The following is a 24,602-nucleotide window of genomic DNA, read 5'->3' as shown; positions in this document are numbered from 1 at the left end:
GGCTGCTCTTGGGGGTGAGTGTGCAAGGGTCTGCTGCAATGTTCTGCTTTGAAGCTGGAGCAGGCGCTCACAGACACCATGATTCTGCCCACATCTCTTGCTAGCTCTGGGCCACAGATACCTAAAGAAAGGCAGCTTAACAGTCACTAAACACCTTCCCCTTTGAAACTTTTGTCAGTATTAATCACACAGACCACGCACGTGTGCTTTACCTGAGAGGGCTGAGCTGAACAACTGCTTCCAGCTCCCGTGATTCCAGAGCGCTGATGTCGCTGCTGCCCAGGACGGACGAGCACACAGCCCACCGATAAGCCGACCAGAGGCAACAAGGTTTCCCAGGGGGAAGGGAGGTCAGAACGTCACACTGGGCGGTCAGGGACGCTGACCTGAAACCAACCAAAGGGCGACGGCCTGACCCGGCCCTCGGCTTCCTCCCTCACCCACTGGGTGGGCGTCCTGGAGGAACGGGCCGGGGCTGACCCAGTGTAGACGGGCCCCCACCCAGTGTAGACACCCCGGCACCGAGCACCGGCCCCCGTGGGGTGGGAGGCAGAGAGCCTGGAGCAGACTCTCCTGCCGGAGATGGCGGGCTGGGGAGCGGTCAGACCCTCCTCTCGAAGGTGGGGTCCCAGCCAACGGCAAGAAACGTGGCCGATGAAGGCTCCATCTCCTGTGATTCTCGGAGGTAAGCTGTGAGGAGTTCCCAGAGACTGTGGATGCGAGCGCTCAGGACCACCAGCGGGGACGGACGTCAGATGTGTGGCTGCAGGGGTGGGCGGGGCAGGGGCTGAGGTCATGCTCCTGGGACGGAGGCAGTTACTCACCTTACTCACTTACACAGCGGTTCTGTGGGCACCCCCCTACACACACACACACGTGTGTTCCTTGTTCACCTACACAGTGGTTCTGTGGGCACCCCCCTACACACACACACACACACCTGTGTTCCATGTGTATCAGGCAGGTGGATACAAAAGTGTGTGTGTCAAGACAGAGCAGGGGTGGAGTTTTCAGGTCATCGACTCGAGGTGCAAAGCTTCGATCCCTATTTTTCTGAAGCTGAACATAATTACTATTTCAAGCCTTTCTTCTGCCTGCTGGCAAATTTCTCTTTATTAATTCATGTTAAACTCCATCAATCCAAGGTTTCCGTAGTCAATTCAGGTCTTTTCGTGGCAGACGAGCCTGGAAAAGCCTGCGTGGTGTTGAGGAGCTGAGGGCAGGGGGCATCCTCGCCTGCTCATGGAGCGTCCGTGGCTGCACCCCAGCTGCTCCGGGCCCCAAGGCCACACCGTCAGCCCACCCGGCTGCGTTCTCCCCACGTGGCCCCAGGGGTCAGCGGGTGTGGACACAGGCACCTGCCCAGACTTGGGGGCAGAGGAGGCTCTGCACTCACCGTCTGCCTCTGCTGCGTCTCTTCCGGGGGCTCGGGGCGGGGCTGGGGCAGGAGCGCCCTGGGGCCACGCACACTGGGGCCTGAGAAAGTCTGCAACTTCCCTGCCTCGGTTTCCTCGCAGATGAAGCAGAAACAGGGTCAGAGGTGCCTCACAGGGTGCTGTGAGCGTCAGATACAGACTGTGGACATTTTGGAAGAGTGTCATGGATGCAGGAAGCAGGCCCTGACTGCAGAGATTATTAATGGTTTTACCATTTTTAATAAATCAGGTGCATGCACAGAAGCTATCGAGAAAGTGAGTCATATGCTGCGACGTTAGCAAGTGGATCCTCCTGGGGGTGGGAGGGGAGACGCCCAGGGCTTGATTCCGTGTGAGTCCTCTCTTGTCAGGACAGTGCTTCTGGGGGCAGCTGTGCAGGAAAGCGTGACCCCGTGCCCAGAGGACAGACCTCTGAGGGTCTCCACCGGAGCTGACGTCGGATGCAGTCATGTCCGTGAAGTGGGAAGAGCTCCCTGGCCACGGCCGGGGCTCCTGACCTTGGGAAGTCTGTCTGTCTGCTTGAAGATGGGACGACTCAGGCAGAGGTACCCGTGACCCTGAGCGAGGGCATCGCAAGGCTGCCAGGGATCACGGAGTAGGGTCTGGATTCTCAGACACGGCCATGCCGATGCCGAGGAGGGGCCCCTCAGGGTCTCAGCGGCCTCCCCGCAGGAGCAGGAAGGGACAGCAGGCCGAGGAGAGACAAGCAACAGGAGACCCGGGAGGACTAGGGCTGTCAGGAGCGCCAGGTACGTCCAGACTCACTAGGGCGGAGGCTGCAGAAATGACAGCGTCAAGTCCATTTTCTTCTCTCTCTCTTTTCTGTTTAGTTACAGTTAGGGCAGGTTTTTTTTGCCAAGTGTATCTAGGATAGTCATTTGTTTTGCAGTCAGTGGGCAAAGCTGATGGATTCAGTTCAGTTCAGTTCAGTTCAGTCGCTCAGCCGTGTCTGACTCTTTGCGACCCCAGGGACTTGCAGCATACCAGGCTTCCCTGTCCATCACCAACTCCCAGAGTTTACTCAAATTCATGTCTATCAAGTCGGTAATGCCATCCAACCATCTAGTCCTCTGTAGTCCCCTTCTCCTCCTGCCTTTAATCTTTCCCAGCATCAGGGTGTTTTCAAATGAGTCAGCTCTTCACATCAGGTGGCCAATATATTGGAGTTTTAGCTTCAGCATCAGTCCTTCCAATGAATACCCAGGACCAATCTCCTTTAGGAAGGACTGGTTGGATCTCCTTGCAGTCCAAGGGACTTTCAAGTGTCTTCTCCAACACCACAGTTCAAAAGCATCAATTCTTCAGTGCTCAGCTTTATTTATAGTCCAACTCTCATATCCACACATGATCACTGGAGAAACCATGGTTGATGGATTAGAAAACAGAATTATAAGCACATAGTTGCGCCGAGGGGACCAGTGTTGGCCAGAAGAGGGGGGCTGGATGGAGCTGTGGGTAGCGGTGGAGGGTGTTGGGGTCAGGGAACCAAGCTGAGGAGACAGCACCATGTCAGCCACAATTTCATAAGAATCACCGAGAGTAGGAGGCTGGTTACTGCTGCTGCTGCTGCTGCTGCTAAGTCGCTTCAGTTGTGTCCAACTCTGTGTGACCCCATAGACGGCAGTCCATCAGGGTCCGCTGTCCCTGGGATTCTCCAGGCAAGAACACTGGAGTGGGTTGCCATTTACTTCTCCAGTGTATGAAAGTGAAAAGTGAAAATAAAGTCACTCAGTCGCATCCAACTCTTTGCGACCCCATGGACTGCAGCCTACCAGGCTCCTCCGTCCATGGGATTTTCCAGGCAAGAGTACTGGAGTGGGGTGCCATTGCCTTCTCTGAGGAGGCTGGTTAGGATCCTGGAAATAAGCAAACTGGTCTTTGATTGTGCACTGTGTGTTAGCTGGTTTTAACGTTGGTGATGATTCCAGAATAGAGTTTTAGCAGAAAGCACAGCTCATTCCTACACCGTGTTCGGATCAGACCTCAGACAGGTGGTCATTCCTCCAAACCACACAGTGCCCCAGGGCTCTGATTTCAAGGGGGCTCCTCTTGCAGAGGAGCGAGCTGGTGGTGTTTTGAGCGAGCAAGTCTGAAATGCCATGCTCTCCTCGCTGGGACACAGGTCTGTCCAGCCTGTGTGCATGTATGTCCTCGAGAAACTGGTCTGTAAGTAAGAAGTGAGAGAACCGTGAGCCTGGGGGTATTCACAGGCCCACAGACGTCTCATGGTGAGGGGTCCACGCCCGTCAGCTTGGGGAACGGCAGGTAGAGCTGGGCCTGCTCCTCCGTCGGCCCAGGTGGGGGGGCTCCTGGGCAGGTGTGAGGGGAGGTGTCATCCACCCCAGGACAGAGGGGCTGGCGGGGTCAGGTCAGATCTCTAGACTCAGCGAGGGGCCTGCCCAGCAGGGTCCAACATGGAAGCCAGAGGGGTCAGCCAGACAGCCCCCTCGCGCTGTGAAGACGGGACCCTGCTTGCCAGCTTCCCCTAGCATCGCCCTGCTGGCCTCCTGGGGGAACGAGCTGGGTCTGGCCTCTGTCTCTCATGGGGGAGCCCCGCTGGATGATGTGGGGGGCCTTGGGCTGTAAGCCTTGGGACGAGATCGCCCGGGGACGGCTCTCCCGGGAGGAGCCCGTGTGCGGGGCTGGAGCTTCAGAAAGTGGAGGTGGGGGGAGCTGTTCAGAGTCCAGGGCTGTCCACACCCAAGGATGTGGGGGGCGGGGAGGGGGTATTGACTCATCTTCACAGTGGGGGGGAGCGGGGAGGGGGTATTGATTCATCTTCATAGTGGGGTGGTGGGGAGGGGGTATTGATCCATCTTCATAGTGGGAGGGGGTATTGATCCATCTTCATACTGGTCGTGTGTGAGGAGAGAAGCGGCCGGGGGCACTGGCGGTCCGGAAGGACAGAGAGACGCAGATGCCTGGGGTGGGGTGCGGGGTGGAATGAGACAAAGAATCTTAGAAAGCATGAGAACGCTTTGCTTTTGGAGCCTCCGTGGCTATAGAATGGGGCCCCAGAGCCCTGGATGGGGTGCTGGCCCCCAACCCCGCCGGGCTCTCCCCGCAGGGTTTGCTCACCCCAGGTCGTGGGTGAGGGGCTGATGCCTCACCCCCGGCTCAGTGCTCCGAGGGCAGAGCAGCAGCCACTGGAGTCCAGTGGGCAGCGTGGCCCTCCCCTCGCTCCCCGCGGGACAGGAAGCCCTCTGGATGGACGGGGCAGAGGGCACAACTCAGGCGTGGTCACTCCTCTGAAGGTCTTTCTTCGCAACGAGTGTGGTGTGCACCCGTCACCCACCCCCGCTTCATCTGCTGAGGCCCAAACCCCAAAGTGACCAAAATCCCCACCTCAGTCTCTTTGCCAAGGGACTTCCAATTCATAGAGAAAACATAACATCTCTTTATTATTCACACTGATTAGCTCTTTTCAGCCCTGATGTCACTGAAAGAACAGCAAAGATGGGGCAAGTTTTTACTGTTTCTGCTCCTAGGAAATGCCACTTAAAAAAAAAACAAAATCCACAAACACAGCTGTCAGACTCAATACGGCTTCACCGGCAGTCGACCTGGAAATTGCTTTTTTACAACAATCAAGTTGCTAATTCTCAATAGGAAAAATGTGCACTCAAATCAAGGAAGAAAAGCCTTTTGCTGCACCTCACGAACGTTTGGGCGAAAGCTCTGGGAAACTGCATTGGCCTGAAGCTGCTGGGAGCTGCTGTGTGTCTGTCCTTTCAGGAGCCGTAGCCGGTCTGTCCATCAGCACAGCAGAGCAGAGCAGAGGCTGATAGCAGCCGCTGTCGGCGGGGCTGGGAAGGGTCTGCAGCCGCGGTCTTCCTGGAGAGACTCTCAGACTAACGATCAGTCACTTTCTGTAGACACACAGCTCACAGTGGTCGCACGGAAATTACATCGAGCAGGCAACGCATTTCATGCCTGAGAGAATCTCTAAAGACAGCAAGGGCCAGGCAGACGCCCGTGGCTGCCCATGTTCTGACCTTCCTGCCAGAGCAGCCCCCCTGCCGCCCCGACCACCTGCCTGAGGCCAGGACACAGCTGACGGGACAGGGCGCCCGCTTCCACGGGAGCCGCAGCTGACCTTCGGGTGGGAGCGTCTCGGGCGCAATTTCTCAGTCGGACGGGCTCACTTCACACACTCATGTCACCTAGGACCTGATGCCGACGTCATGTGTGGGCTTGTTCCCTGCAGGGACGGACCGGGTGCCTGCCAGGTGACGGGCAAGCCAACGCGTCCAGGGGGACAGCGGGCCCCCTGCTGAGAGGGGTCGGACCCCCTAAGGGAGGCCGCGGCAGCCTGGGGAGGGGGGTTCACCCTGAGGCTGGAGGAGCCAGCCCCAGGCTTCTCCCTGGAGATCCTCTTCTTCAGGGTCTGCAGACAAAGTGTTTTGTACAACAAAGGACGTCCATCTTCCTGGTCTGATGCTTTTCACAAAGAGCACTTCCCAAAACCTTCAAAAGAAGGGCTCGAGGCCGTCAGTATATTATCTAACCTAAAGATAAACTTTTTTTTTTTTTTTTTTTTAAATTTTGACAAAGGAGGCAAGGATATACAATGGAAAAAAGACAACCTCTTTAACAAGTGGTGCTGGGAAAGATAAACTTTTTAAAAACGTTTCAGGTACTGTGTTTAACTAACACCCCTCTGAGCCCCTGCCAGCCATCCATGGATGGGGACGGAAGGGGACGGGACCCCCGCATCTCAGGACGCCTCTCGCCTGGGCCCACGCCCACGTTGAGGTGTGGGCACCTGCTGGGGCCTGGAGGGCGTGCATGAGGAAATGAGAGAGAGTGGAGACCCTCCCTGGAGGAGGTAAAGCGGGTAACTTCCCGCGTGGTTCCTGAGTGAAGGCAGCGCAGACGATGGACCCGAGACCACGTGACTCCTAAGAGCAGAGTTCCGGCACCTCCAGTATCCGCGGTGCGGACCTGATGGGAAGGCGTGTTCACTGCCTCCTTGACAGCGCAGGTTCCCGCCCCAAGCTCTTTGCTTGCTTCTCCCGGGATCGGGGCGGGGGTGGGGGTGGGGCACGCTCTAAAATGACCACAGAGAGCTGTCCCAGGGCTTCGATCACGTCTCTGGTTTCCTGCTGGAGAAGAAGCTGGAGGCCAGGTCACAGCAGTCTTGTCCCCCGGCCCTGGCCTTGTCCCTGGTCCCCCGGTGGAGATGCCCACGGGAGCCAGCCTGCTCTCAGGGACCTACCTCAACAGCGAGTCTCAGCTGCCAGCAACCAGGAGGCTTGGTTCCGTGTCCCTGCCTCTTAGGTGCCCAAGGTTAGCTTGGCCGAGCCTGGCACGCTGAGGTCTGAGTAGCCCAGCTTCTGTGGGAAGACAGGTCGGGAGAAGAAAGACAGAGGAAAGAGGTGATGTCCACGGACCACGGAGTCCAGGGGGTGTCCCTGCACCTGCCACCCTGTTCACCTGGTTAGACCCTCCCCTCCCTTCCCCTCCTTTCTGGCGTCCTTAGGCCACCAGGTCCCGGCTGCCAGGGGCTGCCTCCTGGCCTCAGCCCTGCCTGTCTTGTGCTGTGGGGACGGAAGCCCGTGGAAGGTGAGCAGGGAGGAGTCTTGTCTAGGCCAGAGGCGAGGGTGTACTCCTTCCCCCACCAGGCCAGCTGTGTAATCTGAGGTGCCCAGTGCAAAATAAAATGCAGGGCCTGTCGTTCAAAAATTATGAAAAATTTCAAGACAGTGATAGCATTAAAAACAATTTCAATAAGTATATGAGATCAACTGAGGCTGAAGCTGAAGCTCCAATACTTTGGCCACCTGACTTGAAGAGTCAACTCATTGAAAAAGACCCTGATGCTGGGAAAGATTGAAGGCGGGAGGAGAAGGGGATGCCAGAGGACGAGATGGTTGGATGGCATCACCGTCTCAATGGACATGACTTTGAGCAAGCTCTAGGAGATGGTGAAGGACAGGGAAGCCTGGCGTGCTGCAGTCCAGGCAAAGAGTAGGACACGACTGAGAGACTGAACAGTGACAATATAAGGTCGAGGCCCTTCTAAGCATAGACAGTTGGATGGATGAGTGAGAAATGCTGGCAACCTCCTGTAAACCCAAGCCTGAGAAAACATTCAAAGATACAAACTCAATGCCCCTACCAGCATATAAACATATGATTGTATGTATCTATGTTACATACATCCACATTATATATAAAAGTGTACATATGTATATAGACATACACATACGTTTTGCTCAATATCTAGTTTTGAAATCAACTGAAACATCTTTGATGCACGGTTTTCTTCTTGCTTAGAATGGGAAGCGGTTTTAAATGGCACTTGTGTGCGTCTTGGTTTTCTCCTAATTCATTTTGATCAGTCTTGTCGGGAAAACTGACGCTCGGTCTGGAGGATGCTGCTTGCACGCCTGCTTGTCTCTTTCACACCTTCTTTCCCTGTGGTCCTTTAGAAACGCCCCTTTTTCGGAGAGCCCTATGCAATAGCGTTTTTAAAAAAGAAAGCTCCACTAGGATAGATCAGTTGTGCCCTTTGCTGCCAGCCTGCCTGCTTCACCTCTCACTCACTCTGAAGGCGGCAGTCTCAGGCCCATGGAAGTCTCATAAGGAACTGCTGGTTCCCTGAGAGCTGACACGTCCTTTCCTTTCTGCTCTTAATACCCCAGAAGGAACTCCTTTATTTAGAAAGAAACCCCAACACCTACATCTCTCAAAGAATGACTAATTTTCCCTGGACAAGAAAGAGAAAAAAAGAATGGGAAGAAATGCACTCAATAACTAAGATGTGTGGTGTGTGTGAAACAGGTTTTACTGTTATACTTGGTATTTAGAAGATTGCAATGTGAACATTGCTACCTGACAGAAAGATGGATTTTACAAGATAAAAGTTACAAGACACGATTCTGTTATACCTCTAAACAGAGCATGGCTCTTACAGGTTAATGTCTAAGATCTAGACAGTGAACAAGGCGTCTTCTGCACGGGGAGGGTGGAGTCTTAACCCCTGGATCACAAACGAAGTCCTTAGAGCAACCATTCCTGAATCTTTGCACTGAGTCTACTTTTCCTCAATTACTGTAGAAGTGAAGTAAGTCTACTGTCTGGTTAGCCACTTGATTTCCAGGTTCTGCTTTTTCAAATTTTCCTTTGCTTAAATCGGACTCTTGTACCTCCATATAAGTATTAGCCTGACTTTCACCAGTTCTACACATTTTAACATCTCACTGAGTGCATAGATCAATTTGGGTGCAACTGACATTTTTAGGATATTGAGACTTCACATCATGATCTATATCTAGGTTATGCATTCAGCAATTATGTAATTTTCTCTAAAAAGATCTTACAAAGATGTTAGGTTTATTGGGAGGTGCCACATAATATTTTATTGCTATATGGCATTTTTTATCATTGGTCCTTTCTGGATTATGACAATAAATTATGCTTTCTTATGTAATTTATTTTGAATCCATTCATCTGTTGAGCTTAACTCTTGTGGATCATTGTAGAATGTCTTGAATTCTCTCGGTAATTCCCTCTTCTTCAATCTTACAGCTCGTTAGGAAGGGAAATGTCATTCCTTTACTTAAGATACTCGGGCCTCCAATCCTGTCCTTCAATTCATGGCGATCATACAATGTTCAACATTAGCCATGAGAGAGTTTATCTGTGCCTTGTTCTTGACTTCAAAGGAAATGCCTTAAAAAAAAAACAAAAACTGAGCACAACACTGGTAACCTTTAGAGAAAATCACTTTAAAGTTTCACCATTGTTGTGTTTGATTTTCTCCTTATGAATATCCTTTATCGGGTCAGTGCCAGCCTCTCCTTTCCTGTTCTGCAAAAAAACCTCTTTTGTTATCATGAATAGGAATGAAACATTACTGACAAGTCCATTTCTGAAACTTTTAGATAATCCGAAGGTAATCTTTTATATTGCTTATGTGGTATTTACAGTAATAGCTTTTCTAATATTTAATCACACTGGCCTTCTTTGGGATAAACTCAGCTTGGTCATGCTATATGCACACATTACTAGATAATATGGGTATGCTGGTTTTCTTTTTTAAAATAATTTTTGCATTTAGATTTTTAAATAAGTTATTTAATGATTATCTTCTTTAGCAAAGCTTTATTTGATGTCAAAGTTTTACTAGACTTACAAAATTATTTGGTTAGTTTTATGTCTTCTCATTTTCTGGAACTATTTTTTGAGAAACAGATTACTAATTCCTTAAAGTTTGGGTCCTATCCACTGTAACTCTAAATAAAGCTTATCTATTTTTTTCAAGGTGGGGCGAAGTTTGGGTGGCTAGATGGAGGAGCTACTTTGAGGCAGCACTTAGAATTAAGTGTTTTTCCTTCTTATTTATGAAATTATATACAGCTATACAGGCTTCCAAGGTGGTGCAGTGGTAAAGAACTTGCCTGCCCAGGCAGGAGATGCAGATTTGTTCCCAGAGTTGGGAAGATCCCCGGAGGAGGAAACGGCCACCCACTCCAGTGTTCTTGCCTTGAAAATTCGCTGGACAGAGGAGCTGGTGAGTTACAGTCCATGGGGTTGTAAAGAGTCAGACATGACCAAGCAACCGAGCATGCACTCACGCATATAACTACATGCATTTTGAAAATGAGTTGCATGAAATCACTCAAACTATTGCTAAGAGTGTGCTAACGGCTGTCACTACTGTTGGTTTTTTTCCTTGCTACTGCAGTGGTTCTCATGGAGGGTATTCAGCACCACCCACAAACTAGTCAGAAATGCAGACTCTCAAGCTGCACCCAAACCTACAGAATTAGGACTGCTGGGTGGGTCCAGAGATCTGTTTTAACAAGCCCTCCAAGTAAATGTGATGCGCACTTGAGCATGGAAACCTCTGCCCTCTCTGTGTGCACATCCTTGTTCGGGGAATCTCTACATCCTCAGTGTCTCCCCCTCTCCCCCAACCCGTCCCTCGCCCCACCTCCCACCCTGCACCCCGGCCACTTTTTAACCTCATCAAAGTTGTCTGCCTATGTGATAATTCTTTGCCATAACAGAGCCTGGTAACAGTAACCATGTGCAGATTGTTTATTTTCAGAGTCACACGTTTCTGCTTCGGTCTCTATTAGTTGTGTGTTTTATTGTCTTTGTTGTTCATTTTGAGTGTAACTGACCTGCCATCTCTCTGGACAGGTCTGGTCTCCACCCTCATGGGAACAGAATTATACAACATGCAGTCTTCTGCTGCCGGCTGGTCAGCAACAAGGCGGCAGCAACGTGTTAGCACAAGAGTCATCCTCTCCCCATCACTGATGGATACCCGGCCACATTTGCTATCCTCTCATCAGACAGTGGGCATTTGGACCGCACCAGCCTTTGGCTGCTATGTAGGTTGTTCATCGTCAGTGGGTTCACAGACAGGGCTGCCATCAGGGCGGGTTGACGCGTTTCTTTCCAGCCTTTAAGGTCCTCTGACACACAACTTCTCCTAATTCTGCTCCAGCTTCGATGTGAAGCCCCTGTCAGGTGTGACGGGGAAATTAACTTCTTGAGGAGCTGACAGTTTTACTCAAAAGCCCAAGAAAACTCAATGGCAGTGGGACAGTTAGGCAGAATTACAATCAAGCCCTGATGGCTGTGACTGCATCAGCGAGCAGAGAGCTTTATGATCGGGCAGATCACGCCTCTGTGAAATCCTCACGCCTTCGGTAAGGGCCGAGGGGACGGAAGTCGCTGTTTGTGAGGATTTCGGGGCTGCGTGAAAAGTGCATTGGCCGGGACCCAGTACCCAGTGACCGCTCAGTGACCTCCTCCTCACGGGAACGTCTCCCTCTCTGTCACGCATACACACACACACACACACACACACACACGCGCGCGCGCGTGTGCACACGGGGCTTTCCGGTAGGAGACGAAGGAAGAACCGGGGTGAAGTGGAGTCTGGAACCGCATCACTTGGGACGCAGAAGTGACGTCACCACCAGGTGGGGAACCGCCCCCAGGCTCCGGCTTCATAAATAAGGAAAGAGGTTGAGGAAGTAGCTTGTCTTACTTCACATCACAGGCCTCGTTAGCATCAGAAAGGAAAATGAAATGCAAATGGCACCTATTACAGCTCTTGAATGATCTTTATCCAACATGGGAATAAAATCGGTGCACCAAGACCTCCTTCCTCCGCCCCGTTTCTGCCCCAGTGTTATCCTTGACGATAAATGGAGCTGTTTGTATTTTAGACGGTGCCTCCTCCCCGGCTCAGTACCGCGTTCTCTGTGGAGATTTCGCACCTATTTCTGTTCAGTAGAACGCACACGTGGCCCGCGGTGCCTTCGGGTCGGGTCTGAGAAGCTCTGACTCGAGACACGTGACCCTGCACGTGTGGCGGCGCCCCCCGCGGCCCCAGTGCCCCCCACGCCTCTTCTCCCTGGAGCGGCTCCTCGCCCGTCCCCGCGTCACTCGGGCCCCCACCTCCTCCTCCTCTTTCCTCTGCGATTCGCTTCCCTGCCCTCTCACCCAAGCCCGCGGCTGAACAACGACGTGTAAGCTGATGGCTGAGAAAGCGGCCGAGGCCGGGAGGAGCCTCGCTTCATTACCTTCAGCACCGCGCGCTTTCTGAGCCGCTCCTGTAGTTTTCAGCGACCTGCTGCAGTGATAGAATTTTAATCGAGACCCACAGGCAGTGTGCATAAATCGCTAACTCACGAGCACTTCCTTGGAGGAAGATTGCTTGGCAGGGAGGTGCTCAGCGCGGAGCACCCCTGGTTGGACTGATTGCAAGGGAGGTGGGTTGGTGGGTGGGCAGAACAGAGGGGCTCAGACCTGATTCCATCGCCTGCTTGACAAAGTAGCTCAAGGCAGAGGCGTGTGTGAACGCACAGTGGGGGTGCACTTGTGAGTCCCTGGGGTGAGCGGCTCCCTCTTGCCTGAGGCTCTGGAGCCTGGTCCTCACTGTTGTGGGAACAGCTCAGGGCTCCCTGCACGTTCCCACCACAAGAACCAGCTGGGAACCCAGCTGCTTCCTGGGAGGCTGAGATTTGGGAACTGCTGCACCATTTTCTGATCTCTTCCTTTCCGAGAGGATGAGCAGGTTTGGGGGACAAGCCCCACACCAAGGGCATCCTCGGGAGGGGTGAGGATGTCATTTCTAAAGCTCATCTAGGGACTTCCCTGGCAGCCTGTGGTTATGACCTGATGCTTCCACTGCAGGAGCTAGGGTTAGAACCCTGGGATCAAAGATCTGGGAACTAAGATCCCGCCTGCCTCTTGGTGTCACAAAAAAATTAAGGCTCATCTAGTATCTTTGATCTTCTTAGCATTCTCAGTTCTTAGGAACTTAAAAATTAATGTAAATACTCTTAAGTCAACACGTTAATAAATATTAGCTACTTTTAAAAATAAATTGATTTTTCAGTTTCTGTCTTATTTTCTTATTAATAAAAATGTAAAGTAAAATTCAATGAGACATAAGAAAATACGATCAGTAATGATTTTGCAATTATAGAAAAATATGCCCAGAAATAATCTCACAAGTTAATGAACTGTCATATTGAAATTTATATGATTATAGTTCAAAAAAGTTATTATAACTCACACACATTATTTATAAAAATGTGAGCATTCTGTATTATACTGCTTCATGCAATCTACTTAGATTGCCTATGAATGTAAATTAAAGAATAACACAATCCACATATAAAATACAGTTTTCAACAATGAAAACTTTATGAAATTTCACCTACATTAGCTTATGAAGACATAGAATCTATTAATTTAGCTCCAAAATAAATTAGCTCTGGATGCTTCTATTAATGACTAGCTCCTGCCCCCTTTTCCAAGTCGGGCTGACGTCCTGCCCTTCAGCCCTGCTCAGGTGTCACCCACCCCGACACACTCTTCCATGCTCAACTCCCACACATCTTCAGTCCACGTCTGGAATACAGACAGGGGTCTGCCGGCTTCACTCACTGGCCGGTCTGGTCCCAAGGTTGCCTCATGCCTGGATGGGCCAGGTGCTCGGCACCTTCTGGATTAGGAGGGAGCAAGCAGATGGAGGAGGGGCGACTCAGGGAGCCCCCCTCCCGCAGAGACACCACCTGGGGCTGAGGGCCGCACAGAACTCGCGCTAACCAGACTGACCCCAAACCTTTGTTTCTCAGTTCCGTAAAATTTGTTTTTCCAGCTGACGCACAAAAGGCATATGTTTTAAGGGTACATTTTGATGAGCTTTGGCCAGCGTATCATCTGTGTTGAAAACCTCCTCAAATCATGCCGAGAGCAATGCTCTAAGGTTATGATGACTTAAATGGAAAGATTTAGCCAAGTAAAATAAGCAAAGCTGACTGATTCACAACCTGTGCATTAATTAGTCTATAACCTGTATGTGATATTGATCAATTTAACAATGTGTTTCCTTCTCAGCTGTTCTGTGTGACAGTTTTTAAAAAATGTGTTACTGATAGTCACCTAGGTAACCAAAAAAAACAAAAAAACAAACCAAACACCCTATAATCGCTCTATTACTACTTCAGAGATGGAAATGATTCCATGTTTTTCATCAGTTTTAGGCAAAATCACTCACGTTTTCTTTCAAGGCTAGAAATAATTGCTTCCTGTAGGACCCCTGGCTGTTAGACTCCATTGTCATTTTCCTAATTGAATTTATCAGAAACTGGAAAAAAGATTTGGTTGTTTTCAGAGCTCTGGTCTAAGAAGGCTTGTGAAGCTTCCAACAGTGCACCTCCACGAGAAGCAGCTAATTGAAAGGCTGACTTTTGAAAATGATCTCTGGGCCATTGGGTCGTAAAGAAGAGGTCACAGCGATTGTTGTGCTAACTTGAGAAACTGCAAATATATCAGAACTGGGAGGAAAGTGACCATGCTTTATAGCACGTTCAAGCAAAGCTCTGTTTCTGAGGCACCAATCCCAGGTTTAATAATGAATAGTCATACTTTACATTACAATTGAAGTATTGAAAAAAATGTACTTCTGGACACAAAAATATTGCAGACCAGCTAATATGGCTTAAGCATTATGTCATATTTTACATCTGCCCGTGAGTTCCTGAGAATTACATACATTGATTCACCAATCTGAAATGGAAAATCACCATTAACTATAGAAATAAAAATGAAAGGAAATCATCTTGCCACCAATTGACCAGGTAAACCTCATTGTATTTCTCTTTCTTTAGGGTAATTTTAACTTAGCTTTTAATCCCATCTCAGGCAAGAAAGGAGGAAATGAAGGTGCCCGAGAGCCCGTGTGAGACGTGGTGTAAGAGCCACAGGGCTGTGGGTGCCTGTGTCAGGGGTGGGCGGGGAGCGGCTCCCTGCAGAAGGGGTGAGGGTCCTTCAGGGGTGGCTCCTCCCTTAGAGACGCCCCCCGTCCCCCCCACTGTCAGAGCCAGTCGGGCCCAGAGTCCCTCAGCCCCAGAGAACTCTGGCCACCGAGTCAGACTGAGACTCTGCCAGACTGTGACCCAACTTCTGAGCCGATCTGGAGGTCCAGGTTCGTTCAGAAAGAAAATGGGGGCTTTACGGCTTTGTGAATGTGCCCCTTCCTGAGTCTCATCCCTGCAGTGGGCACTGCGTCTGGCTGATGGCTCCCCTTCCTGAGTCTCGTCCCCGCAGTGGGCACTGCGTCTGGTTTCTGTCTTTCACAAATGAGTCATGGCTGAGCTGCTCCTCTTGGAAAACCCCTCAACCTGTCACTGAATGCACCATAAACGCTGTGGCCGCGCCGCCTGAATAACCAGCTGCCCTTCACCAGAAACAGAGGGACTGTGTGTTTTTTAATGATGCCTTTCTGACAAACAAGCCCTGAAGGAAAAGTTGGTGGTGGTGATTTAGTCGCTAAGTCATGTCTGACTCTTGTGACCTCATGGGCTGTAGCCCACCAGGCTCCTCTGTCCATGAGATTCTCCAGGCAAGAACACTGGAGTGGGTTGCCATTTCCTTCTTCAAGGTTAATTCCAGGCGGTGAACCCGGAAGGGGCCTGACTGTACTGATAGCTAGGATGCTCTGGTGTTGCCACGGTGACAGCATCACCCTGGGTAATTTTTCTCCCATCCGGCACCTGAGACCCGAACCTTCTGCCCTGAGAAGGTGTGACAGTGAATGTGGAGACAGCCTGACAGGTGTTAATTTAGTGTAATAAGCATGTCACTGCCTCATCCAGGCAGTGCAAGCGTAAGTTCATAAAATCACACCAAACACAGCAGTGTGTCACTATGCATTGACTGCAACAGAACTGACGACTCTGACATCCTGCTGCAGGAGGAAGGCGCCCCCCCCCCCCCCCCCCGACCAGAACAGCCTTGCCGGGTGTCTGGTCCCCGTTCCTTTTGGCTCCAGACATGAACGTGTAAGACCAGGGGATGCCCACGCTGGCTCCCTCCAGCACCTGATTACAGCTGGGCGCAGTTCAGCTACAGAGAGCTCTTAGAGTCACCACTTCACGAACATGCAAGTTTCACTCTGAAGTTTCCCGAGTCTGTGAAACAAGCAGGGCTTGCCGGGTGCCAAGTTAGGTATTAATATTTAGGTGTGTGTGTGTCTGGGGGCTGTGAGGGTTGAGGGAAGCTATTTATAGCGTCACTTGGAACATAAAATGCCCCTAGATTCTCTTACAGTGTCTTTGGTTTGTTTAAATTTATTACAAGCTTCTGAAATCTTAGAAAAGAGATTCAATTCTTAACAAGGTGTCAAATTTGACATACTTTGAAAACAAATCAAAGTAAAAATTAAAAGCTAAGTTAAAATTTATACCTACTCAATTAAAAATAAATTTTGCATCAAAGCTTTTCTATGAGGAATAAGCTATTTTGTAGGAAACCCTCTGCTAATTAAAACCGTCAAGGACAGGCAAGGGCTGCTGTAATTTAAGGCACCAGACTTGCTGGGTCTATGTCCTTCCTGCAGGCTCAGAGGAAGCTGTGTTGGGAGCAGCAAAGAAAAGGAAGATTAGGAGGAGCAAGTCCGACTGCAGCATGATTAACTGGGGGGAAAATTAAGATTTCATCAAAAACTGTACATTAAAAAACTTGTGATCTCTCTGGGTGACAAATTGACAGGCAGAGTTGAGTTCTGTGGTTTGTGGCCTCTGTTCTCAGTGGGAGAAAACACTAGATAATGGTAAAAGGGCAGTGGAAAGGGAGACACAAGTGTTTCCAGACTCCTGGATGTTCCATGTTCTTAGGAAGCAGGGCTCTGCCCTGCCGAGCCTGCGGGCCCATGGGAACTTGGCAGGACCACCTGGGGACCAAACTCAGCACCCAGGAGTCTGTTTTCACCTCCAGCTCAGGACCTGGCCAAGCTGTGGGGCTGGCTACCTGGACCCAGGACGGCTTCTCCATTGTAATCACCATCTCCAGGGACAAGGAGCCTCTGTGAATTTGAGACAGTGGTGAACCCAAGGAACAGGACACCCAGTGACCCCTGGATCGTTGTGGCCAAGGAGACACCCAGGAGGATGGCCGTGACCCGAGCACAGCTTGTGCTGTGACCCGTCTCTGCAATGACACCCCTTACAAACACTGAAAGTGTGAACTTCAGAAAGTGAGAAGACTTTGAAAATTCTCCAATAAACATGTAACTCTCTACTTCCCCCAAATCCAATTTGGTGAAATAAATATTTAGAATAAAAGAGTGAAAATGTAATACAGTACTTTTGAAAGCTCTGTCTACCATTTAAGGGAAATAAGAATTAAATTATGGTGGCATGATTATCAAAAGAAGCCCAAGCCACTTCTGAGTTTAAAGAGGGAAGATGGGTTCCCAGGCTGGCACCTCAGGCACGTGCAGCGTCACGTGGGGCGTCAGTGATGCTCCCAGGAGACCACAGTCACCTTGAGGAACATCAGCGATGTTGGTTGCTCTGGTAAGAGCCAGAAATAGTAAAAACCAGATTGCCTTGGAGGTTTAGAGGGAGGAGGTGTTTGTGCTTGTATCTATTTTATCTTGCTGTCAATTATGTTCCAGTTTATAGCTAAGAGACTTAACTTTTCTATAATTGAATCTTTTTCATATTGGGAAAATTACTGATGGGGATGACCACGCATGATGAGTGTCAGCTGTGGAGGCCGCCATCAGCCAAACACTCCGTCCACCCCGAGGCAGGTTTACTGGGAAAATTCAAACGTTTGGGGGGGTAAAGCCCCCCCCAAAAGGATGCCATTATCTAAAAGACTAAAAACATGTTAGTGGGCAAACAGGTGAAAGAGTTGAAACTGAACTTTCTGAATGCTTGGGGGTTTAATTTTTAAAATTAATTCACTCAAACCTTCATGATTGCAGTATGAAAAATACTGTGAGGGCTACATAAATCCTCACAATAGAAATAGAAGATTGAAATAGAAATAGAAGAAGAAATAGAAGTACATGTAAGCTCACAAGTACATGTAAACTCAATTCATTACATTGTGGGGAGAAAAGAGAATTGAAGTATTTCCAGGTTGTGGCTTTGAAAAAGTGAGTATATTACTGTAACTCTAGATAAGGAATTGTTCCAAACTCAAGGACACCTGCAGTTTTCAAAACCACATCTGCCAGCGGCCAGCACATGGTCTCCAGCCCTGCTCTGGTCACGAAGCAACCACTCAGACCCCAGTCCTTGCGTAGCCAGTGCCCTCGCTTCCCGCAGCTCCAGCTAAGAGGCTTGGTGAGCGGCTCATGTAACGTCACCTGGCAACTCGTGCCTTCCTAAGTGCCCTCGCGCGCTCCGGCCAGCGGAGCACAGTGCAAGCTCTTCTCGAATCCACGCCTCCCAGCTGCAATCTGACCAAACCCCTGGCAAACATCTCTGTATTCCCATCAGGTCCCCTTTTCCGAAACTCTGCCTGGCATAGTCAACAGTGGGACAAGGTGCTGGTAAACTACATGCTTTCCACTTTTATCTCCAGAAACTTTGTGATTTCCTGCAATTCAGTTTGTACAGCCATTATATTTTCTTCCTCTTTCAAGGTTATTTATTTTGAGAAAAAATAGGCAATATTAAGTAGAATTTCTGCAGAGCCCCAAAATCCTCCCAGTGTCTGCAGGCGTCTTGGTTCAGCCCTGGGTGAGTGGGTGGTGGGCAGAGACCTCAGCCAGCAGGTGGCACTTGGGGGAAACCGAAGGGCAGGTTGGGAAGTGGGCAGGCATGGGGCGCCGTGGGGGACTGTGAGGGGATGGCAGGGTCTCCCCAGGACGGTCGTGGGCCTGGGCCGGGCGTGTTTCAGCCCGTTCTCTAAAGGACTCTGCTCACCACGGCACCAAAGAGTATTAAGATTCAGCTAAAATGTTCTGTTGCCCCGGAGCCTTGGGACACACCCTGCATCACTGACGTCCTGGCTTCGCTGGCGCAGAAGCTTTGGCAGCTCCCCCCGCTCCCTCCCCCCCCCCCGAAAGCCCCCACCCCGGGAAAGCCCCGCCCCGCCCCGCCGCGCCCCGCCCCGTCCCAGCCCGGCGTCGCCCTCACCCTGGTCCCGGATGTCTGATCACGTGAGCGGAGGTGAGCCGGTCCGACAGCAGACTCGCTCACCGATGGTCAGTTTTTTTTATTGGGTGTAAGCTCTTTCGGGTATGAACGTTCTGATGTCTGTTCCTCTGAAAGATATTTGTTCCTGCACAGCCTGCTTCCTGGCCCTTCCGAGACGCCATCTGGTGGGCGAGCGCCAGTCCTAGAGGTGGGGTCTTGCCATCTGTCTATTTCAGCTGCGCCTGAACGACAGTGTGCGACCCACTGGGCGCTGTGGGAATGACCAAGATTATCGTTTGTGGGAAATAATACGAGCAAGCAATAAAAGCAGAGCATGGGCAAAGGGCATCAAGTGCAAGTTTAGCTGTTTCCACATAGTCAGTCTCCCCTCACCCGACATCAATACAACTAGCTGAGTTAAAATCCAGCTGAAATCACATAATTAGATGAAAGAAAAATGTTTTCCGTGACATTCTTCAAGCCTAGTGTTCACACAGGGAGGAGGGGTTGACTGCTCAAATTAAGTTCCTTGATAAATATTTATAAATGCCCTTTTAAAATATATTATTAACAACAGCTGCTTAGAAAATACAGTTAAGATTCAGAAAAATCTTTTCAAAGAGAGGAATCAATGTGATTTCATGGGACAGATGATGAAGCACCTAATTCTCCATTTGAGAAAGTAAAATTCCACATTCCAGGCGTTAAACAATTCTAAAACATTTTTTTTTTATATATATAACAGATGCTTAGGCAAGAAACAATTGAGTTGGAGGAGAAATCAGTGCATCCAGGTGTGACGGACTCTTTATAAACACAGATGCCACGCACACCGGAAAAGGAGGTGCTGGAGTCTGAAGACGTCTCAGGTTGCAACTGACGGGAAAGGGTTGGCAGAGTTGGACAGTATTAGCTTACGTTTTTATATCTACTCAATCTTCAGTTGCAAAAGTCTCTGGAAGAGGACTCCATGGTCATCTTAGGAAAGTCCTGGAATGTGCCGAATTCTAGGTTGCTTGGATTCTGCTGGGTTACTCCCCAAAGGTTAAGGCTAACACCGTGTAGGACGTGTGCCGGGCCCTGGAGTGCGTCCTCGGCCGCAGGCAGCGTGGCGGCCAGCCCCCATCACTCAGTCTCCCAGGCCCTGGGGCGCCAACGCCTCTGGGGGAGTTCACGTGGGGCCTGCACTCTTGGACAGAAACGCTTCCCGTGCGACAGTGAACCGCACAGCCCGTGCATTTTGTCGGAAATGCCCTTGCAGTCTGTATGTGTGTGTCTGTGTGTGCTGTGTACGTTGGTCCACGTAGCGGCATCTCACTGACCCTTAGGGTCTGCTCACAAGTCTTATTTTTCTTCCTGCTTCACCCGCTGAATAACGGCAGTTGGCCTATTCCAGAACATTGATTTTTTTGATACGGCGTGAATATTCAGATTATCCTTTTCACACTGAGTGTGTTTGCTTTGGAAATGGTACATTTTGTGGTAAGTTGTCAGATTCATGTGCGCAGAATGGTTTGGATTTTTGTTGTGTTTTAATATCTGTGGCATCTATAGTGATATATCTCCCTTCATCCTTCATATTGGAACTTTATATCTTTTCTCTTTTAACTGTTTTTCAGGCTCACTAGAGGCATATCATTTTAAAACTCTTTTAAAAGAAGCTAGTTTTGTTTCACTGATGATCTGTATTATTTTCTTGTTTTCTGTTTAGTGGATTTACACTCCTACTTTCTTTTTCAGGAGTGAGGATTGCTATGCCCTTCTGCACAGATCAGTCTTTTTATCCATAAGTAATATCTATCTTGGTCCCTGGTAAATTTTTTTGCTCTAGGGTTTATCTTGTGTAAATATAATAATCCCTGCTTTTTAAAATTAAAATTTGTGAAGTACATCTATTTCCAGCCCTTTATTTTGATCCTGTGTATGTCATTATATTTGAAGTGAGTTTCTTTTAAATATCTTTTTTCTCATTTGAAAAATTTATTCTGACAATTCCTGACTTTGTTGGTATATTAAGCCAGTTTCATTTAATGTAAATAGTGACAATTAGGGCTGAAGTTTGCCATTTTATGGGCTTCCCTGGTGGCTCAGCTATAAAGATTCTGCCTGTAATGCAGGAGACACACCTAGATGCAGGTTCGATTCCCAAATTGGGAATATCTCTTGGAGGAGGGCATGACAATCCACTCCATTATTCTTGCCTGGAGAATCAGCCTCAAGGACAGAGGACTCTGGCGGGCTACAGTCGACGGGGTTGCAAAGAGTCAGACACATCTGAAGCGACTGAGCAGGCACACACTGACATTTTATTGAGGAAACTGTCATCTTCTCACTTCACATTTTTACCCACAAACTGTTAGTGGATTTTCCATCACAGCTGATGATATTTTAATTAAAGAGTCTTGATAATTTCCAGTCTGTCAAAAACTAATGGGAGATATAGTCTCTCTGTGCAATGACTGTTCAGATCCCATTTAATCATCTAATAGAACACGTAATTATTTTGTCAATATACTTATCTATCAGTAGCATTAAAAGCATTAGCCTCTGCTTAATATATTTGATTTTAATTGTTCTTTGTTAATAATAATCCATCTGCTTTTATAATCTAAAACCAGTTTTAAATCATGACTTTACATTCTTTCTCATTTAATTATAAAGATACCAAAAGAAAAGAGCTGATTCTCTCGTGTTTTGTACTTGACAAAAGCTGATCACCAGAGGCCCAGGCTCTCCCTCTGATAGGAAATTGTATTTTCTATTTTGTCCCATTTATTCCCTGTTCCCAGTCTTTATTCTCCCTCCGGTAGGCACTCACTCCTTTATAATTAATGGATGTCTTGGTAGTCCAACTTCTGTGTGAAAAAATATGTGAGATTGTTCTTTGTGCATTTTAATTTACATACTTAACTACTGTGTAGTATATAATTTTGTTTCTTATTTTTTATGTAATTGGTTGCTGCATATAAAGCATCTTTATTATTCCAGGTCATGGAGTGGTAGTCCAGGGCACACAAGGGCTCTATTTTGTTGATCAAATGTGTGGGCTTTAAAAATTGCTATGAAAAGAAGAGAAGCAAAAGGCAAAGGAGAAAAGGAAAGATATACCTATTTGAATGCAGAGTTCCAAAGAATAGCAAGGAGAGATAAGAAAACCTTCCTCAGCGATCAATGCAAAGAAATAGAGGAAAACAATAGAATGGGAAAGACTAGAGATCTCTTCAAGAAAATTAGAGATACCAAGGGAAATTTTCATGCAAAGATGGACACAATAAAGGACAGAAATGGTATGGACGTAACAGAAGCAGAAGATATTAAGAAGAGGTGGCAAGAATACAGAGAAGAACTGTTCAAAAAATATCTTCACGACTCAGATAACCACGATGGTGTGATCACTCATCTAGAGCCAGACATCCTGGAGTCCAAAGTCAAGTGGGCCTTAGGAAGTATCACTACAAACAGCTAGTGGAGGTGATGGAATTCAAGTTGAGCTACTTCAAATCCTGAAAGATGATGCTATGAAAGTGCTGCCCTCAATATGCCAGCAAATTTGGAAAACTCCGCAGTGGCCACAGGACTGGAAAAGGTCAGTTTTCATTCCAATCCCAAAGAAAGGAAATGCCAAAGAAAGCTCAAACTACTGCACGATTGTACTCATCTCACACGCTAGTAAAGTAATGCTCAAAATTCTCTAAGCCAGGCTTCAATAGGATGTGAACCGTGAAATTTAAGGCCCAGAAAAAATATCAATGAAAAAGTTCAGTTCAGTTCAGTCACTCAGTCGTGTCCAACTCTTTGCGACCCCATGGACCACAGCACGCCAGGCCTCCCTGTCCATCACCAACTCCTGGAGCTTACTCACACTCATGGGCATTGTGTTGGTGATGCCATCCCACTATCTCATCCTCTGTCCTCCCCTTCTCCTCCCGCCTTCAGTCGTCCCCAGCATCAGGATCTTTTCCAATGAGTTGATTTTTTACATCAGGTGGCCAAAGTACTGGAGTTTCAGGTACAGCATCAGTCCTTCCAATGAATATTCAGGACTGATTTCCTTTAGGATGGACTGGTTGGATCTCTTTGCAGTCCAAGGGACTCTCAAGAGTCTTCTCCAACACCACAGTTCAAAAACATCAATTCTTCAGCACTCAGCTTTCTTTATAGTCCAACTCTCACATCCATACATGACTACTGGAAAAATCATAGCTTTCACCAGATGGACCTTTGTTGGTAAAGTAATGTCTGTTTTTTAACATGCTGTCTAGGTTTACCATGGCTTTTCTTCCAATGAGCAAGCATCTTTTAATTTCATGGCTACAGTCACCATCTGCAGTGATTTTGGAGCCCCTAAAATAAAGTCTGTCTGTCACTGTTTCCACTGTTTCCCCATCTATTTGTTATGAAGTGATGGTACCAAATGCCATGATCTTAGGTTTATGAATGTTGAGTTTTGAGCCAACTTTTTCACTCTCCTCTTCCACTTTCATCAGGAATCTCTTCAGTTACTTTTCACTTTCTGCCATAATGGTAGTGTCATCTGCATATCTGAAGTTATTGATATTTCTCCTGGTAATCTTGATTCCAGCTTGTGGTTCATCCAACCTGGCATTTCTCATGATGTACTCTGCATATAAGTTAAATAAGCAGGGTGACAATATACATCCTTGACTTACTCCTTTTCTTATTTGGAACAGTCTGTTGTTCCCATGTCCAGTTCCAATTGTTGCTTCCTGACCTGCACACAGGTTTCTCAGGAGGCAGGTCAGGTGAGCTGGTATTCCCATCTCTTTCAGAATTTTCCACAGATTTTTGTGACCCAGAGTCAAAGGCTTTGACATAGTCAATAAAGCAAAAGTAGATGTTTTTCTGGAATTCTCTTGCTTTTTTCGAGGATTCAGCGGATGTTGGCAATTTGATCTCTGGTTCCTCTCCCTTTTCTAAAACCAGCTTGAACATCTGGAAGTTCACGGTTCACATATTGCTGAAGCGTGGCTTGGATAATTTTGAGCATTACTTTACTAGTGTGAAAGATCAGTGCAATTGTGCAGTAGTTTGAGCTTTCTTTGGCATTTCCTTTCTTTGGGATTGGAATGAAAACTGACCTTTTCCAGTCCTGTGGCCACTGCGGAGTTTTCCAAATTTGCTGGCATATTGAGTGCAACACTTTCACAGCATCATCTTTCAGGATTTGAAATAGCTCAACTGAAATTCCATCACCTCCAATAGCTTTGTTTGTAGTGATGCTTCCTAAGGCCCATTTGACTTCGCATTCCTGGATGTCTGGCTCTAGGTGAGTGATTACACCATCGTGGTTATTTGGGTCATGAAGATCTTTTTTGTATAGTTCTTCTGTGTATTCTTGCCACCTCTTTTTAATATCTTCTGCTTCTGTTAGGTCTATACCATTTCCGTCCTTTGTTGGGCTTATCTTTGCATGAAATGTTCCCTTGGTATCTCTAATTTTCTTGAAGAGATCTCTAGTCTTTCCCATTCTATTGTTTTCCTCTATTTCTTTGCATTGACTGCTGAGGAAGGCTTTCTTATCTCTCCTTGCTATTCTTTGGAACTCTGCATTCAAATGGATATATCTTTCCTTTCTCATTTGCCTAGGAATGGATAGAAAATACATCTGAAGCAGTATTGACAGAAAATAACCCAAATTATCTGAAATAGCAATCTGCAAATCCAGAAGGCACAGCAAACCCTGAACAGGAGAATCATAAGGAAAGCCACCTGAGGCCCCTGGAGCAAGTTG

The sequence above is a fragment of the Cervus elaphus genome, chromosome 16 (assembly GCF_910594005.1).
Source record: "Cervus elaphus chromosome 16, mCerEla1.1, whole genome shotgun sequence".
Taxonomy (NCBI): domain Eukaryota; kingdom Metazoa; phylum Chordata; class Mammalia; order Artiodactyla; family Cervidae; genus Cervus; species Cervus elaphus.
This window is presented reverse-complemented; position numbering follows the sequence as displayed.